The sequence below is a fragment of the Scyliorhinus torazame genome, chromosome 20, assembly GCF_047496885.1.
Source record: "Scyliorhinus torazame isolate Kashiwa2021f chromosome 20, sScyTor2.1, whole genome shotgun sequence".
In the NCBI taxonomy this organism is placed as follows: Eukaryota; Metazoa; Chordata; class Chondrichthyes; order Carcharhiniformes; family Scyliorhinidae; genus Scyliorhinus; species Scyliorhinus torazame.
The window spans coordinates 9602050-9621631 of NC_092726.1; the positions used below are offsets into that span (position 1 = coordinate 9602050).

The window sequence follows — 19582 nt, forward strand, 5'->3', positions numbered from 1 at the left end:
TTGCACAAGCATCTCATTATTCTTTTGTCATCAACAGTTTTTGACCTCCAACGTTTGATCGAGCCATGTTGCTAAGTTGAAAACCAGCTGTGGAGGGAAGACCAAGCAAATCAGGCAGTCCGCCCCTTCGAGTCATCTGACTTAGTAAGTAATAAGCCAAACAAACCTACAATGTTTTACCATGTTGTCTGGGCCAGAATTTTCCTAATGCACCAATACGTTCTCTTGAATTTGATGTTGACTTCCCAAAGATTGGGCCTGAAATTCTTGATGGGCTCCAATGGGGCCAACTATAAACCAGCTGTTGAGAGGCTGACAGGGTCAGATGCAACACCAGTTTTACACTTGGCTCAAGTTTACTGTTTGATGAAATCAGTGGAGATTATTCTGGAGCAAGATGTCAGAAATTAACCCGATCTTGTCAGCTTCTTGAAGGGTGGGTGAGGTTAAAATTGGACACCCGTATTTCACAGTTATGGTTTCAACAGTATGTTGAAATGCAGGAATGTACTGGAAGCGAAGACCCATTGTGGCTCATCTAACCAGTGCCTAAGATTTTAAAAATAGCAGTCGTAACCTTGAAATTCTGATGCACTGTGAATCCAATAACTACTGTTGATCTTCCTCTGAGGGTTCATTATACTATCGATCTTTGACATCTTTCACCAGGCTTTGTAACATCACCGTATATAATACCGTCTAACATCTCTGACATCCTTTAATCGCTTCTCGCACAAAAGAACTATTCAGCTGCCTCTTGAATTTGCTGACACATTCCACCTCCAGCATCTCCTTGGGCAGTCTATCCACACAATTACCAACCTTTGTGTGAAGTAGTTACGGTAAATCTGAACTGTCTGCTCCCTGTCCCTCTTCTAAGCTTCTCAGTTTTCACAAGTTCCTTATCCTGGACAGAGGAATGGGCAACAGTTCAAGTGAACAGAAATTACCAGTGGGGCTGAGAAAGGGGAAGAACGAAAATGAAGCAGCTGCTGTGCTTCGAGAAGTGAATGTGCAATGGAGTGCGGGCAAAATTCAGAAATTGATAACATGACTGCAATTCTGGAATAAGTCCCATTTCTTGTGTTTTTCTTTTGGTGACAGACAGGCTGATCAAAGTCATTGTTTCCAGCATTCTGTTTGAATGCAAATTACTTTGTAGAAGTGTCCAGTTTGATTTCTGCAGGAGAGCTTCATATTGTTCATAAAGGAAAATGCTGCAGCTTCACAGACCAGCTGTAAGGATCAAACCTGACTGCTTAATCTGCACTGGAGTGATCCGCGATACAGTCTACGATGAATTTGCAAATCAACCAACACAGGGTCTGTGACTGCAGGCTATACACAGACCTGAAATGAATTTTCTACTTCACGCTCCGTAGTATGATTTAAAATACCATAATTCAAACAAAAAGATGCTATTCGCGAAAAAGATTAACCACAGCACAATTTGAAACAGATTAAACTCATGAATATAATCGAGCATTTTACCTGAAGATTTATTTTCCATCCAGGTTAAATGACATACCTCATTTCTGCCAAATCTGAAGTGCTCGAAATGCCTTTCTCATTTGCCCGGTGGTACGAGTTTTATACATCAAGCTGTAAATGTCTTTCCATAACAGCTTGTCCTTTCCAATCTCTCAAGGTTTTTCTCACTCGCCCTGATTTTCCAACCGACCACTTCTTTCTGAATGTCATTTTACACTCAGTGTGATCAAAATTGCAAATGCTGAACATATTGGTACCAATTGCCAATAAATGTGAACCTTTGGAGGTGGGGAAATGTTACCTTCATCTCAGCTGTGATATTAGTAACCAAATGCTAATCTAAGGATTACATAATATGTGAACACTTTGTATACAATACCTTTATCAGCTGCTTTGATTTAGATTTAGATTTATTGTCACGTGTACCAAGGTACAGTGAAAGTTATTGTTCTGCGTACAGTCCAGACAGATTGTTCTATACATGAAAAACAGAGGACATTGGATAAATACACAATGTAAATACATAGGCGTAGACATCGGGCGAAGCAAACAGAGTGTAGTGCTATTCGTAGAGAAGATGGAAAGATCAGCTCAGTTGATAAGAGGCTCATATAGGAGTCTGGTAAGAGCAGGGAAGAAGCTGTTTTTAAAAGTGTCAGTGCATGTTCTCAGACTTTTGTATCTCTTGCCCGGTGGAAGGGAGAATAACCCGGGTGGTTGACAACATGAGTGCTAGTTAGTTGAAGTTTCACCTTTATCTCCCAGCAATAGGCTTTTTTATTCACGACTATGCCGATGCCAGTGTTGGATTCTCGGAACCCCTTTGAGAAATGTTGCAGAGGGAAATAATTATAATCCTGTTCTGTTTTATGGGAACTTTTTGAATCAGTGAGTGCCAATGGCAACAGTGATCCTCATTTCAACAGATAACAGAACCAATCTGAAGGAGTTTAATTAATAGATGCTTCTGACTCACCCCTGGGTTAATAAGTGTATCTTTTCTGGTGTTAATTCACATCACTGACACCCAGAGACCAATCCCTTCAAGGAAGGCTCTTCAATCATTAAATTGTTTCAAGGAAGGAATGCAGAATGATACTCCTGTGAACACTATCTTTCTCCTGTTTTCGGTTTCATTCTGGGTCCTCTGCTTCCTCCTCCCCGAGCCATACTAAGCTGGTGCCTTTTGGAATTGGTTCATTGGCTTTGGATTTATCTGGTGGCTCCTTTTGGAAAGTCACAAACCTGCTGAATACACATCAGCACCAAGCCAGCAGTTATTGGAATTGGCCTTCAAGAGCAATCCAAAGTGCTGGCTTCCATTTGAACTTGCACATAACATCATGCCAGGCACAATCTCCATGAGTCTGGAAAGGGCTCACAGAGCCTTCAACTTGCAGGTTTCCTCAAGCACAAAAATAGACAGCTGAGTAAAATGCATTGGATGCGATTGAGTTCAAGCAAGATTGAGCATGAACATAAATTGAGGTTGAATGAAAAATTAGGGTTTTAAATTATTGTTCTTCGATTACAGTGTTACAGGTGAGCATAAAGGCAAAAAACAACAAAGCCGGTTTAAAGGACAGGTGGTGTGGTCGGGGTTTCCTCACTCCAAGACTTCAAACCATTTTTCAAGTCTGAGATTCCAGCACAAATGGAGGCCTGCATTATTGGAACCTTGCGATGAGATGTTAAACGGATACCCTCTCTCTCTCTGCATGTGTACGCCAGGTTGTACAAAATTGAGCAAGGAGAGCACAAAATTGTGGGGGGGAAACTGTAAAATATTGAAAAAATTCTGGCACAGCCCGCCCTCGCTGGCAATGGGATCCTCCGTCCCAGCAGCCGGCCACTGGGGTGTCCCATTGTGGGCACCCCCACACCGTTGGGAAATCCGTGGGCGCTGCCAGCGAAGCGGAGGATCCCGCCGACAGAGAATCCCACCCACAATGTTTTGGCCTGTAGCCACCTAAAATGGCTGATTCCCGAGTAAAATGGTCAAACCGGGGACTTCCGGGTGCAGCTATGACCAGCTAAGTCGCACGTTTCGGCAGCTCCCGGTGGAACGGACTTTTGGGCTCTTAATAGGAGCCCCAACGGCAATTTTAACGGCTAAAAACACTGTGCGGTAAACCAGAAGGGAATTCCCCCTGGACACAGATGGAAAAAGGAGAGGAAGGTGGCCGGATTGCGGAGGATCCTCCAGAGCAGCGGCAAGGAAAGCAAGCACAAAGCAAGATGGCGCCGGAAGGTGGCCGTCTAGTATGGGGCCCTGACCAACAAGAGTTCCTGCGGCGCTGTGTGGAAGAACTTAAAAAGGAGATGAAGAAGGAGCTGCTGGCCCCAATATTACAGGCGATTGAAGGGCTAAAGGAGGAACAAAAGACCCAGGAGCAGGAGCTTCGGGTCGTGAAGGCAAAGGCCGCTGATAATGAAGACGAAATACAGGGCCTGGTGGTGAAGACAGAGATCTTCATGATCTCTGATGGTATACGGTGACAGGGACGGAGTACACGGCAATAGCTATCTCGGATCACACTCCACATTGGGTGGACCTGGAGATAGGGGAGGAAAAGAACAGCACCCGCCCTAGAGAATGGACATGGGACTATTGGCAGATGAGGGGATATGTTTAAGGGTGAGGGGGTGTATTGAAAGGTACTTGGAGCTTAACGACAATGGGGAGGTTTAGGTGGGAGTGGTCTGGGAAGCGTTGAAGGCAGTGGTTAGAGGGGAGCTGATATCTATTAGGGCACATAAAGGAAAGCAGGAGGGTAGGGAAAGGGAGCGGTTGCTGAAAGATCTTTTGAGGGTGGACAGACAATATGAGGAGGCACCGGAGGAGGGACTGTACAGGGAAAGGCAAAGGCTACATGTAGAATTTGACTTGTTGACTACGGGTAATGCAGAGGCACAATGGAGGAAGGCACAAGGTGTACAGTATGAACATGGGGAGAAGGCAAGCCGGTTGTTGGCCCACCAACTGAGGAAGAGGGGAGCAGCGAGGGAGATAGAGGGGGTGAGAGACGAGGAGGGAGAGATGGAGTGGGGAGCGGAGAGAGTGAATGGAGTGTTCAAGGCATTTTATGAAAGATTATATAAAGCTCAGCCCCCGGAAGGGAAGGAGAGAATGATATGCTTTCTGGATCAGCTGGAATTCCCTAAGGTGGAGGAGCAGGAGAGGGCGGGACTGGGAGCACAGATTGAGATGGAGGAGGTAGTGAAAGGGATTGGGAGCATGCAGGCGGGGAAGGCCCCGGGACCAGACGGATTCCCGGTGGAATTTTATAGGAAGTATATGGACTTGCTGGCCCCGCTTCTGACGAGAACCTTTAATGAGGCTAGGGAAAGGGGGCAGTTGCCCCCGACTATGTCAGAGGCAAAGATATCGCTCCTCCTAAAGAAGGAAAAAGACCCGCTGCAATGCGGGTCCTATAGGCCCATTTCTCTTTTAAATGTGGATGCTAAGATTCTGGCCAAGGTAATGGCGACGAGGATAGAGGACTGTGTCCCAGGGGTGGTACATGAGGACCAGACTGGGTTTGTGAAGGGGAGACAGCTGAACACGAACATACGGAGGTTGCTAGGGGTAATGATGATGCCCCCGCCAGAGGGGGAAGCGGAGATAGTGGTGGCGATGGATGCCGAGAAAGCATTTGATAGAGTGGAGTGGGATTATCTGTGGGAGGTGCTGAGGAGATTTGGCTTCGGAGATGGATATATCGGATGGGTACAGCTGCTGTATAGGGCACCGATGGCGAGTGTGGTTACGAATGGACGGGGGTCTGATTATTTCCGGCTTTGCAGAGGGACGAGGCAGGGATGTCCCCTGTCTCCGTTGTTGTTTGCACTGGCGATTGAGCCCCTGGCCATGGCACTGAGGGGTTCCAGGAAGTGGAGGGGAGTGTTTAGGGGAGGAGAAGAACACCGGGTATCTCTGTATGCGGATGATTTGTTGTTGTATGTGGCGGACCCGGTGGAGGGGATGCCAGAGATAATGCGGATACTTGGGGAGTTTGGGGATTTTTCGGGGTATAAATTGAACATGGGGAAAAGTGAGTTGTTTGTGGTGCATCCGGGGGAGCAGAGCAGGGAAATAGAGGATTTACCGCTGAGGAAGGTAACAAGAGACTTCCGATATTTGGGGATTCAGATAGCCAAGAATTGGGGAACCCTGCACCGGCTTAATTTAACACGCTTGGTGGAACAGATGGAGGAGGACTTCAAGAGATGGGACATGGTGTCCCTGTCGCTGGCGGGTAGGGTGCAGGCGGTTAAAATGGTGGTTCTCCCGAGATTCCTCTTTGTGTTTCAGTGCCTCCCGGTGATGGTCACAAAGGCTTTTTTTAAGAGAATTGAGAAAAGCATTATGAGTTGTGTGGGCCGGGAAGACCCCGAGAGTGAGGAGGGGGTTCTTGCAGCGTAGTAGGGATAGGGGGGGTTGGCACTACCGAGCCTAAATGATTATTACTGGGCCGCCAATATTTCAATGGTGTGTAAGTGGATGGGAGAAGGGGAGGGAGCGGCGTGGAAGAGATTGGAGAGGGCGTCCTGCAAGGGGACCAGTTTACAAGCAATGGTGACGGCACCGTTGCCGTTTTCACCGAAGAAATACACTACAAGCCCGGTGGTGGTGGCAACATTAAAAATTTGGGGGCAGTGGAGGCGGCATGGGGGAAGGACGGGAGCCTCGGTGCGGTCCCCGATAAGAAATAACCATAGGTTTGTTCCGGGGAGAATGGATGGGGGATTTGGAGCATGGCAAAGAGCTGGGGTAGTACAATTGAGAGATCTGTTCGTAGATGGGACGTTTGCGAGTCTGGGAGCGCTGACGGAAAAATATGGGTTGCCCCAAGGGAATGCATTTCGGTATATGCAACTGAGGGCTTTTGCGAGGCAACAGGTGAGGGAATTCCCGCAGCTCCCAACGCAGGAGGTGCAGGACAGAGTGATCTCAGAGACATGGGTGGGGGATGGTAAGGGAAATGAGGGACGAGGGGGAGATCATGGTAGATGAGCTGAAAGGGAAATGGGAAGAAGAGCTGGGGGAGGAGATTGAGGAGGGGCTGTGGGCTGATGCCCTACGTCGGGTAAACTCGTCGTCCTCGTGTGCCAGGCTAAGCCTGATACAATTCAAGGTTCTACACAGGGCGCATATGACTGGAGCACGGCTCAGTAAATTTTTCGGGGTAGAGGATAGGTGTGGGAGATGCTCGAGAAGCCCAGCGAATCACACCCACATGTTCTGGTCATGTCCGGCATTACAGGGGTTCTGGGTGGGGGTGGCGAAGGTGCTTTCGAAGGTGGTGGGGGTCCGGGTCGAGCCAAGCTGGGGGTTGGCTATATTCGGGGTTGCAGAAGAGCCGGGCGTGCAGGAGGCGAGAGAGGCTGATGTTTTGGCCTTTGCGTCCCTAGTAGCCCGTCGCAGGATATTGCTTATGTGGAAGGAAGCCAAACCCCCGGGCGTGGAGACCTGGATAAACGACATGGCAGGGTTTATAAAGTTAGAACGGATCAAGTTCGTATTAAGGGGTTCGGCTCAAGGGTTCACCAGGCGGTGGCAACCGTTCGTCAACTACCTCACAGAACGATAGAGGGAATAAAAAGAAAGAAAGACAACAGCAGCAACCCGGGGGGAGGGCGGGGGGGGGAAGATCCGGGCGGGCTCTTAGGGATGTCATTGTATATGTATAGACATTGATTATAGGTAATGTATATTGGACTGTTGGATTGTATTTTTGGAGAGTAACTATTTTTGACAAGGCAGTTGCCATTTAGATTTGTTTTTGTTTCTGTTTATATATTATTTATTTACTTGTTTAAAACTGGCCACTGTTATTCATATTGCTTTATTGTTGTTTAAAAGAAAAACCATGTACTGTTATGTTTGGCCAAAAAATCTTGAATAAAATATATATATATTTTTTAAAATGGTCAAACCCCGATCTAAAATGGCGAACAAGAGAGGCTGATGGGAAAATCAGCCAAAAGGACTCAAACGGACGGCTGCAGGCAAAACAGTGTTTTCGGCTCTGAGGAAATCGGCCCAGACCGATACCTGCAACCATTAACAGCACAACAACCCAGCCATCTGCATACTAAGCAGCCATCCCCGGGAACAATTGCTACACATTAGCAACATAAAGCCGATCCAGACTTTTCGGCGCCAGCAGTGGCTGTGACAAAGAAAGGTGGACGACCACCCCCCGATCAAGGAATCGCCCCATTATTGGAGCATATCGAACCAAGTGATTGGGACCAAGTCCAATCACTTGGAACCAGGGTCAAGGTCCGCCCCGAGAGGCGGGAAGCCCCTAGGGACTATAAAAATAAGGGCCAAGTTCAGATCGACCCTTCTTCTCCTACTCGCAACCTTCGAGACCCTTCGACGAAGAAACAAGTCAGTGTTACTCCAGTGATCGCTACCAGATAGGTGCTCCAGACTATCAACTCGTACCAGCCTTTTTGAATCCCGCAGGCCAGACCCCATTCGATAGACCAGTCGTTTCCCTGACCTGGTGGGCCATCACCAAAGTTAAGTATTGGCCTTTTGTGGTAGGTAATAGTCTAGAAGTAGGATTATTGTATAAGTATTTATTGCTGTATATAATAAATGATCGTTGATTTAACTTTTACAAAGCGGTGTGCTGCATTATTAATCATTACTTGAGCTTGAACCATGTGGTGGTATCAGAAAGATACCTGGCGACTCGTGAGCAAAGGTAACAGAATTAGAGCTAATAAAACTAAGGCTAATAAGAGCAACAGGCCTTAACTACTTCTTGTGGTAATGAATTCCACAGGTGGGCAGTGGTTAGCGCTGAGGACCCAGGGCCGATCCCGGCCCCCCTGTTCATGTGGAGTTGCACATTGTCCCCGTGCATGGGTCTCACCCCCACAAACAGAAAGATGTGCAGGTAAGGTGGATTGGTCACGCTAAATTGCCCCTTAATTGGAAAAAAATAATTGAGTACTCTAAAAAAAAATTTTTTTTAATGAATTCCACAGGCTCACCACTCTCTGGGTGAAGAAATTTCTCATCTTTGTCCTAAATGGTCTACCCCGCGTCCTCAGACTGTGACCCCTGGTTCTGGACTCTCCCACCATCGGGTACATCCTTCCTGCATCTACCCTGTCCAGTCCTGTTAGAATTTTATCGGTTTCTATAAGATTACCTCCTCATTCTTCTGAACTCCAACAAATATAATCCTGACTGATTCAATCTCTCCTCATACGTCAGTCCCACCATGCCAGGAATCAGTCTGGTGAACCTTTGTTGCACTCACTTGAGACCAAGAACATCCTTCCTCAGATAAGGAGGCAAAAACTGCACACAATATTCCAGGCATGGCCTCAGGAAGGCCCTGTAAAATTGCAGCAAGACATACTCGCTCCCCTACTGGCATTCTCACCACTGACGGTGTGTACTTTCAACGCATGGACGACAGCAGTTCACAAATGTGGCTCAACACCACCACCACAAGAGTATTTAGGATTGGTAATAAATACCAGTCTTTGAAGTGATGCCCACATACCACCACATCATGAATTAATTTTTAAAAGATGCTCAGAGGAAGGGCAGCATGGTGGCGCAGTGGGTTAGCCCTGTTGCCTCACGGCGCCGAAGTCCCAGGTTTGATCCCGACTCTGGGTCACTGTCCGTGTGGAGTTTGCACATTCCCTCCGTGTTTGCGTGGGTTTCGCCCCCACAACCCAAAGATGTGCAGGGTAGGTGGATTGGCCACGCTAAATTGCCCCTTAATTGGAAAAAATGAATTGGGTACTCTAAATTTTTTTTTTTTAAAAGATGCTCGGAGGAAATGGTGATCAGATCATACAGATTCTGTGTTTTAAATGCCTGAATGTTTGAAGAGGAGGTGCATTAGGAGTAAAGAGGTTTGTGTTGTCTTAACCTGTTTAAAATGAAGAGGGAAAACTACCCTCAGTGGACTTGATTTGACCTCTATTCAAGCAAGACAACTTTAACATCGTATTACATGGTGCAGAAACTGGCCAGCTGTCGAACAGGTCTATCCATGCTGGTGCGTACGCTCCACTTAAACTTTCTTCATCTCACCCCATCCAGCATATCTTCCTATTCCTTTCTCCCGCATGTGCTTACTTAGCTTCTCCTTAAATGCATCTATAATATTCACCTGAACTAATCCCTGTGGGAGCGAGTTCCACATTCTTAACACTCTCTGGGTTAAAGAGGCTTTCTCCCAAGTACTCTTTTATATTCAGGCCCCTATTTTGGTCTAACTCACATATGGAAATATATTCTCTACGGACAAGATTTTACTGTAAAGTGTCGGCAGAATTGTTGGCAATCGTGACCGTAAAATGTCTCTGATGGCCTTTCCGCCAGGCTCTCGCCCACCTGACCTCACCACAATTTTACGCTTGGACAGGCGAAGCCTCAACTGGCCCGCTGCTCTTGCCTCACTTGGGACCCTTAAGTGGCCAATTATTGCCCAGTTAAGGGCCATTCCCTGCCCCTCCTCAATTTTCAGGCTGATGGGAGGGGTGGGATGCCTGAAGATGAACGCTGTTCTGGCCATGGGCAGGAAGGGGTGGGGTCGGCACCCTTTCAATATTGGGCGTTCCCCTCCACCATCAGAAAGTCTGGCCGCTGCAGGTCCTTCCTCCCCACACCCCTGCCTTTCACCAACACCAAACACCACCCTGACCTGTTTATATAATATAATAATCTTTATTAGGGCGCAGTGATTAGCACTGCTGCCTCACGGCGCCGAGGACCTGGGTTCAATCCCGGCCCCAGGTCACTGTCCGTGTGGAGTTTGCACATTCTTCCCATGTCTGTGTGGGTCTCAACCCTGATGTGTTTGGCAGGTAGGTTTGATGTGGACTGCACCCGATGCAGGGATGCTAGAAACAGACATCTAACACTGGAGAAGATCCAACACTGTTTTATTCAATGATAGAACTGATATACATATTCAGCTGTGGGTTGACACTATACTGAACTGACTGGAGACCTTTTAGTAGCCTGACCAGATTTACTAGCTACCACATGGTGTTTGCACTTGCTAGCTCGTGGACTCTGACTGTCTCAGTGGCTGGGTCCCGAGAGAGCGGGAAACCTAGTGCCCTCTGGCTTTATAGTGGTAGTGTCCTGTCTGGTGATTGGCTGCACTGTGTTGCGTGCTTACTGGTTATCCTGTGTGTCAATCTCTGTCTGTCTGCATCTCATTACATACATGAGTGGATATTATGACATCTCCCCCCTTTTTTTTAGATCAATAAATACTAAGGTGTGCGTGCGTATATGTATATATGCCTGACTACATACAAAAGGTGTCTAAATGAACATATATACATAGGAAGGTGTTGATATTGCAGCTAAATGGCAAATGAAACAATATTTACAGAGGTTAAATCGATGAAGTCACAAAATGTACAAAAGTTCCGTCTACAGATTCAGTCTTTGTGGTGGGCGACGAATTCTTGTCGATCGCCGTAGAGGTGAATCAGGAGCCGCCTGCACGTGAATAGGCGGGATCGCTGCCATCGCGGTGGTTGCATGGGCTGGCAGGATTGCTGGTAGATCGGTGGCCTCGTGGCAGGGAACGTCCGGAGGAAGCATCGTAGGCGGCGGGACACTTCGGTCAGGTAGCGGGCGTGGAACTCTTCGCAGTGCCCGTCTTTGCACTGTAGCAGGGAGCCATCAGCCATGCGGACAAGGAACGATCTTGGGCCACTTGTTTGATCACAACAGCTGTGGCTGACCAGCTGCCCTCAGTCAACTGGACACGAACATGATCAGTTGGGGCCAGCTCAGGTAGATCCATGGCATGAGCATCGTATGTAGCCTTCTGTTGGGCCCGTGACTGCTGCATTTTCTGTAAGACCATGAGGTGGTCAAGGTCTGGAACATGGATGGCTGGAACTGTGGTCCTCAGAGTGCGATTCATGAGCATCTGCGCTGGAGACAACCCAGTGGACAGTGGGGTTGCCCTGTATGGCAACATCGCCAGGTTGAAGTCGGCGCCTGAGTCTGCAGCTTTGCACAGGAATTGCTTTACAATATGGACCCCTTTCTCGGCCTTCCCGTTTGACTGCGGGTAGTGGGAACTGGAGGTTACGTGAAGGAAGTTGTTGGACTGTGCAAAATCAGACCATTCCTGGCTGTAAAAGCAAGGACCATTGTTGTTCATTCCCGTGAGTGGAATCCCATGCCTGGCGAATGTTTCTTTGCAGGCTTTGATTACCGCCTTCGCCGTGAGGTCAGACAGTTTCACCACTTCTGGGTAACTGGAGAAGTAGTCGACCAGGAGTGCGTAGTCACGCCCCTTGGCGTGGAAAAAGTCTACACCTACTTTGGACCACGGATAGGTCATGATCTCGTGCTGTTGCAGCGTTTCCTTGGGTTGAGCTGGTTGAAATTTCTGACAGGTAGGGCAGTTGAGGACTGTTTCGGCAATGTCCTGGCTGATGCCCAGCCAATAGACCGCCTCCCGAGCTCTGCGTCGGCATTTCTCGTCCCCAAGGTGACCCTCATGGAGTTGGCTCAGCACCATAGCCCGCATGCTCTGAGGAATTACGATCCTGTCGAGTTTCAGAAGGATTCCCTCCACTACCGTCAGGTCGTCTTTTACGTTATAGAACTGGGGACATTGTCCCTTCCGCCAGCCATTGGTAAGGTGCTGCATCACACGCTACAGCAGTGAGGAAGCAGAGGATCCTTGGCCGTTTCCTCACAAATTTGGACCACCCGTTCGTCAGAGGCCGGAAGGTTGGTGGCACACAACTGCACTTTGTTCACACGGTGTGGTAATGGACCCGGATAGGGCATCTGCAACGATCAGCTCTTTGTCTGGCGTGTAGACATGTTTGAAGTCGTAGCGGCGTAGCTTAAGAAGAATTTTCTGTAACCGAGGTGTCACGTCATTTAAATCCTTCTGGATTATATGGACTAGAAGCCTGTGGTCCGTTTCTACCGTGAATTTTGGCAGGCCGTAAACGTAGTCGTGAAACTTGACTATCCCTGTCACGAGGCCCAGACACTCCTTCTCAATCTGAGCATACAGGGAGCGTCATGGCCCTGGAGGCTTACGCCACTGGAGCCCAGGACGAGGAGTCATCGCGCTGAAGGAGCACCGCCCCAATGCCGTCCTGGCTTGCATCAGTCGATATCTTGGTTTCCTTGGTTGGGTCGAAGAACGCGAGAACCGGGGCTGTGGTGAGCTTTGCTTTCAGCTCACGCCATTCCTCTTCATGCGTGGGCAGCCACTGGAATTCCGTCGACTTCTTGACGAGATGGCGGAGGGCCGTGGTGTGGGATGCCATATTGGGAATGAATTTCCCGAGGAAGTTGACCATCCCGAGGAAGCGGAGGACCACCTTCTTGTCCTCCGGGGTCTTCAGGGCTTTGATCGCCGAGACCTTGTCGGCATCTGGCCGCACACCCTGCTGCGAGATGTGGTCACCCAGGAACTTAATATCTGATTGACCAAATGAGCACTTGGCCCTGTTGAGCTGGAGACCATGTTCATGAATTCTCTGGAATACCTTCTTGAGGCGAGCAATGTGTTCCTGGAGCGTTGTGGACCAGATAATTAAGTCATCAACGTATACTCGCACCCCCTCGATGCCCTCCATCATCTGCTCCATGATGCGGTGAAATACTTCGGAGGCAGATATGATCCCAAAAGGCATCCGGTTCTAGCAGAAGCGACCGAACTTGGTGTTGAACGTGCACAGCTTCCGACTGGACGCGTCCAACTGTATTTGCCCAAAACCCTTGGAGGCGTCCAGCTTAGTAAAGAATTTGGCATGAGCCATCTCACTGGTCAACTCTTCACGTTTTGGTATCGGGTAATGCTCCCACATGATGTTGCTGTTTAAATCCTGAGGGTCAATGCAAATGCAAAGCTCCCCTGACGGCTTCTTTACGTAGACTATGGAGCTCACCCAGTCTGTTGGCTCCGTGGCCTTCGATATGATGCCCTGGTAATTGCTTCTTCAGACAATCCTTGAGGGGTGCCGGCACCCGGCGTGGTGCATGAATTACAGGGGTGGCGTTCGGCTTGAGCAGGATTTTATATAGCAGGTATGGGAGCCTGCCCATTCCTTCGAATACGCTGTGGTACTGCGTGATAATGTCATCAATGTCGGCTTGCAAGTTTCCATCAGGCGAGGCCATCGCCAGTGATGATGACATGGTGTGGACTCGTCGAACCAGGTTCAGGAGCTTGCAGGCTCGAGCACCGAGCAGGGACGCCCTGTCAGGCCCGACGATTTCAAACGGGAATGTGTTGCCTTGATCGCCTTGTTGGATACCGCTAGTTGACAGGAGCCACTGGCAGCTATGGCATTGCCATTGTAGTCAAGGAGCTGGCAGGCCGGTGGAAGAATGCTTTGTCTGGCGCGGATGGTGTCGAGGTCGGATTTTGAGATGAGGTTCGCTGATGCGCCGGTGCCCAGTTTAAATCGGATGCGAGCCTTGTTAACTGTGAGGACAGCACACTGGATCAACACTGAGGTTCGAGAGGCGTTTCGCCGTTGTGGTGGAAGGCAGCGCATGTGTAGTTATGATGCCCACCCGGTATGGGGACTTGAGGCACTCAGCATCAGGGTCTGTTGGGCTGTCGGGTTCGGAATCTGGCATGCCTTGTTATATAGAGCGGATGCTTCTGCGCCACAGCTGGGATTGCTGGCTGCTGAGAGGTGGAGCAGATCTGCAAAGGGCTGCGTAGTGGCCAAGCTTGCCACACTGTAGACACCGGCGTCCTTTTGCCGGACATTGCCGCTTTAAATGGGCGGAGCCACAATTTGGACACGTCATGATGCTGCGTCAGCGTGTTCCGTGCGCCATCGCGCATGCGCAGTGCGGTCGGTCGACGTACGCACCTGCGCAGTCGGGTTGTCGGGCTCATCGTCCACTCGGTCGTGGCGCGTAGGCGCAGGGACCCGGGAAAAGCGCGCGAAAACTCCTCGATGCTCAGGCCCTGCATTTGTGCAATGGCCTGCACCCGTTCCACCTCGTGGGACGTCAGCTTTGCAGTTTCTGCCACCCTGATGTGGGAGTAACGATTCTTAGCATGCTTATGGACAATGCACGTCTCGATAGCGACAGAGGGGGTCAACTGTTTGACTTTCAGGAGCTGCTGCCGAAGGGAGTCAGAGTGGACCCCGAAAAATATCTGATCCCGGATCATGGAATCAGCCATCGAGTCATAGTTACATGACTGCGCTAGGATGCAGAGATGGGTCACGAAGGACTGCAAAGGTTCATCCTTACCCTGAAGCCTCTGCTGGAAAACGTACCGTTCAAAGCTCTCATTCACCTCAAAGTCGCAGTGGCTGTCAAACTTCAGGACTGTTTTGAATTTTGTTTTGTCTTCGCTGTCAGCGAACGTAAGGGAGTAGTAGATGTGGATAGCGTGGTCCCCAGCGGTGGAGAGAAATAGCGCGATCTTCCTGGCATTCGATGCTGCTTCGAGGTCGGAGGCCTCGCTGTACAAGAGGAACTTTTGCTTGAAGATTTTCCAATTGGCGCCGAGGTTGCCGGAGATGCGGAACTGCGGAAGAGGCTGGATGTTTTCCATTTCAGTGGATGGCTGCTTGCTGGTCAATGCTGATTCACTCGAGGTAGGTCCGTCAAGATCAGTATCACTCTGGTACCATGATGTGTTAGGCAGGTAGGTTCGATGTGGACTGCACTCAATGCAGAGAATCTAGAAACAGACGTCTAACACTGGAGAAGATCCAACACTGTTTTATTCAATGATAGAATTGATATACATGATATTCAGCTGTGGGTCGACACTATACTGAACTGACTGGAGACCTTTTAGTAGCCTGACCAGACTTCTGCCTGTCACTGCATCTCATTATATACATGAGTGGATATTATGACAAACCCCACAAACCAAAAAGTGCAGAGTAGGTGGATTGGCCACACTAAATTGCCCCTTAATGGGAAAAAATAATCATTGGATACTTTAAATTTATTTTTAAAAATTATAATCTTTATTGTCTGAAGTAGGCTTACATTAACACTGCAATGAAGTTACTGTGAAAAGCCCCTTTCCCATTCCCCTGAGCCTAACCTCGCCTTCCAACCCTGAGATTCCCACACTTAACTGGTCCTGGACTCCCGAAAGGCGAGTTTTTTTTCTTGTTGTTAAAACGAATCAAGGGTCCTTTGGCTCTGTTGCTGCATGTTTAATTTATTAAAAAGTTAAATTTATGCAGCGGGATTCCCAGCCGGCAGGATTTTCTGTTGTGCTGGGAGCGCACCCACAGCCGCAGGTTTTCCGGCAGTGTGGGGTGGCCACAATGGGAAATGGCGGGAACGGAGAATTCCACTGCCAGCGAGAGCGCGATGACCAGGATCGGAGAATCCCACCCATGATCTTTTGAGCCAGGGTTCCATTCTGGAATCTTCCCGATCAGTTATAACATCAACTGGGATCGTAACAGGTGTCACACCCTTTCATTGTCTCAATGATCTCTCCAAGGTCACCTCGCAGCCTTCTCTTTTCCAGAAGAAAGTGCTCCAGCCTGGTCAGTGCTTCCAGCTGATAACCTCTTAGTTCCTGCATACTTCTGGTAAATCTATTCTGCATATTTTCTCATGCCTTTACATCCTTTCTGTGAACCTTGCAAGGTCAGTTCAAACAAAGCATACGATTGGTGTCCTTTTAGCTCTTTTGAATTTTGCAGGAACATTCCTTTCTGATGTGCTTAATCTCATCAGTGGTCTTCCCTTTGAGTTACTCATTTATGTAGTTCACCTCTTTCCTGTTGACAAGAGATCTATGTCTCCTTTGCACAGAAACACAGCAACATATGTCCCCACATGAAACGTGGATTCTGAGACACAAACAATTGTCTGAATTTCCTCAGCTAAGCGGAGGGAAGGAGATTGGGTAATAAAACTGGGAGCTTAGCAGAGAAAGAGAGAGTCAGTATTGGAAGGGAGAGAAGGAAACTGTGTCATAGGGATCGGTGTAGGGAGCAGGGAAAGGAAAACCAAGACGGGTGAATGATTTTACAGTTTGACTCAAGTTGCTCTATGACAGCTTGTGAAGTCCATGTTTCACATTGGCTCAGACTGAGACTCCCAGTTCAAAGACAGAACATTCATTCAGCTGCAGAGTCCAAGTCAGAGCCCAAAGACATAAGGAAACTCAATATGGTTGGATTCTGTTCAAAGCTGTATCAACTGGGAAACCTGAATGCATCGTGCTGGTGCGAACAGAAGATATTGTTGAAAATGGAAGCAGAAAGATGAAGCAGTTTGTGAAGAAAGGGCATTCTCGTCAGCGTGGAACATTAGAACCTTCAATCTTTCAGAGATCGAGAAGCGTTACAATGGAACTGTTACTTCAAGAGACATTTGAAAATCCTTCAGCACTTCAGCGCAGATTTAAGTTTTCAAAGCTGCACTCCAAGATTCAATGGCATGCCCCCAGGTCACTGTCACACTGCCAAATAGAAAAGAATCCTGTCTTCATTTGGAAGGATGAGAAAGCAGCACCAGAATATAAATGAATGACAAGTCTGTTGGGGCATTTATTGAAGAACAAGCTGTGTCACATCCTTTTAAAGCAATTCCACAGACACCTGCAATCAACGCTATTGTTAATGTAATTGTGCTTTGAACAACAACAAAAAATTAGCTCACGGCAATTTCTTTCTCCAGACAGTTTGTTTGCTCTCGTCAAGGTAAGGGTCACCTGTGCTGAAGAATGGAGCTCCCATTGAGCAATGCAAGGTCATATCAAGAGGATCAGCCAGAAGTCGGACAGAGCTCTGTTTCCAATGTCACAATTGGCCTAGTCTGGTGGAATCATCATGGTTTAAGAATGTTGACAGAACAGGCAGGACTTAATTACTAATCAAACAGTTGTGTTGACTTTAATTACAGTTCAGGTTTTGGTGTTTTCTTCTCCCTCATAAGATATCTGGGGCTGGTTTAGCACAGGGCTAAAGAGCTGGCTTTGCAAGCAGACCAAGACAGGCCAGCAGCACAGTTCAATTGTCATACCAGCCTCCCCGAACAGGCGCTGGAATGTGGCGACTAGGAGCTTTTCACAGTAACTTCATTTGAAGCCTGCTTGTGACAATAAGTGATTTTCATTTTATTTCATATTTCTTGATTTTTTTGGGACATTTCCCACACTTGTCCCTCGTGCACGTTCATTCTTCAATGTGTTGTAGCGCAACATCCCATTATTTTTTGCAAGAACAGTGTATTGTTAGGAAATAGAGATGGTTTTAAAGTATTTTTTCGTGCTTTTGTGGATATCAGGAATAAATATAGCTTGAAGTAATCTTAATTTTGTGTTTCTATATTTTTGTGTTAAAAAAGGGTTCAAACTTCAGGTAAGCTGCATGTTGTCTGCAGTCAGATCCTGAAATCTGACTTGTCCAGCAATAACATTAGCTGAAATCCCATCACAGTATGCACCTCCCTTGAAGAGCTGTGGGTTACCTTTAAATTGCACAAGCCACCTGCGATATGAGCCCCTATGCGCAGCCAATGAGCAGCACAAGTGGTGCAAGTAGCATCCAACAATTATGTAAAAATAGCAGGCTGGATAAATTTAGCGTGCCGCCAGCAACTCAATTTACAACAATGGGTTAATCATGTCTCTGAATCAGAGGTTCTTGGGCTCCCTAATCAAAAATTCTGCTTCCTGTATTCAAACTCGTACCGAGTCCTGAACATCCACCATTCGCATCCGAGTTGACCTAAATTGCCTTTTGGTTTGGCAAAGCCTCATTTTAATATTCACATCCTTTTTTCCAAATCTCTCAATGGCCTAACCCTTTCTGATCTCGAAAGCTCCTCCAGTCCTTACAACTCTCTGATGTCCCTGTGCTCCTCTGCTGGCCTATTGGGCACTTGCATCTTTAATATTGTTCCAACATACCTTTGAACGTCTGACCACTCTTAAATTCCCCCCCGATAGCTCTGCGATTCTTTCACTCCTGAAATCAACCTCTTTGACCAAGCTTTTAGCCACCTACCCTCATATCTCATGTGGCTGAGTGTCAAATGTTGTTATTTGCTGCTCCTGTGAAGTTCCTTGGGACATTTTAGACACATTTTGGATGCATGTTGTTGTTTGTCATGGATTCATGCTGCACTGTTGGATTTGAACACATCATCTAATCTGACATTTCAGTGCAGTACTGAGGAGTGCTGCATTGGCAGAAGGCATTGCTATTCTTCGGGTGAGATATTTGGGTTCATTTTCAACTGGGATCTCTGGGTGCTGGACCGATGGAGCCAATTGTAGAAACCTTTTGAAATGTACTACCATGGCAGTGAAGTTGAAAAACTTGAGTTCAAGTGTACATAAAGATACCATGAGAAAGAGCACAGAGTTTTCTGGATGGTATTTCAATCTTCGCCATTGATCTTCGTTGGATTTTGATGTGTGCAAAAATGTTTCTGCATTTTCCTCCAGAACGCAGCTCACGTTGTTTGAAGTTAAATCATTCAACTGTTAACTGTAGAGTAAAGGATTAATGGTTTTGTTAATTAGACAATGGTGTTAATGACGTAAGAGTCAGATGACCAAGAGGCTTCAAGGAAGCAAGACACCGACCGTCTGTGACAAGAGAATAATGTACTTAACCGTGAGCTCTTGGATCCAGATGTTTATTAATGAATAGTTTAAGAAAAACTTAATACAGAGTATGTCCAAGTCACACAGAGGATAAGAGAAGACTCATCCAGTTAGAAAAACAACACAAATAAAGGACAATGATCCGAGCCATGGTGGTAGTGCTGGCGGCCACAGTTTAAGAAAACTGAGGGCACAACTTGGTAACCCACGGGTGAAGAGCCAGGAACAGTTTGACTTCATAAATAAGAAGAACAAAAATAATATGTTCCTTCATAGGGGACAGGGACTCGCGATGTCTACCACCATTGAACAGCCATTACCCCTTTCATAGGCCTTCAAACGCACCAAACGTCTACAGCAAGGACAACAATGGGAATGTCTGAAAGATACCAAACAGTTTGGGGCTTACAGGAGAAGGCACCAAAACATAAGTTGTGACTGTGAGCAGAGCTGATGATGTCCAGGCAAGACAAGGGTTGCAA

At 47.6% G+C, this 19582-nt stretch overlaps 1 long non-coding RNA gene across 1 annotated transcript in view; it reads left to right on the top strand.

Moving 5' to 3' along the window:
• LOC140396736 (uncharacterized) overlaps positions 1-19582 on the top strand; it is a 178745-nt gene that overhangs the window by 112007 nt on the left and 47156 nt on the right. The window contains exon 2 of the long non-coding RNA XR_011936607.1: positions 38-144. This is a non-coding gene — a long non-coding RNA (uncharacterized lncRNA). The remainder of the gene's footprint in view (positions 1-37; positions 145-19582) is intronic.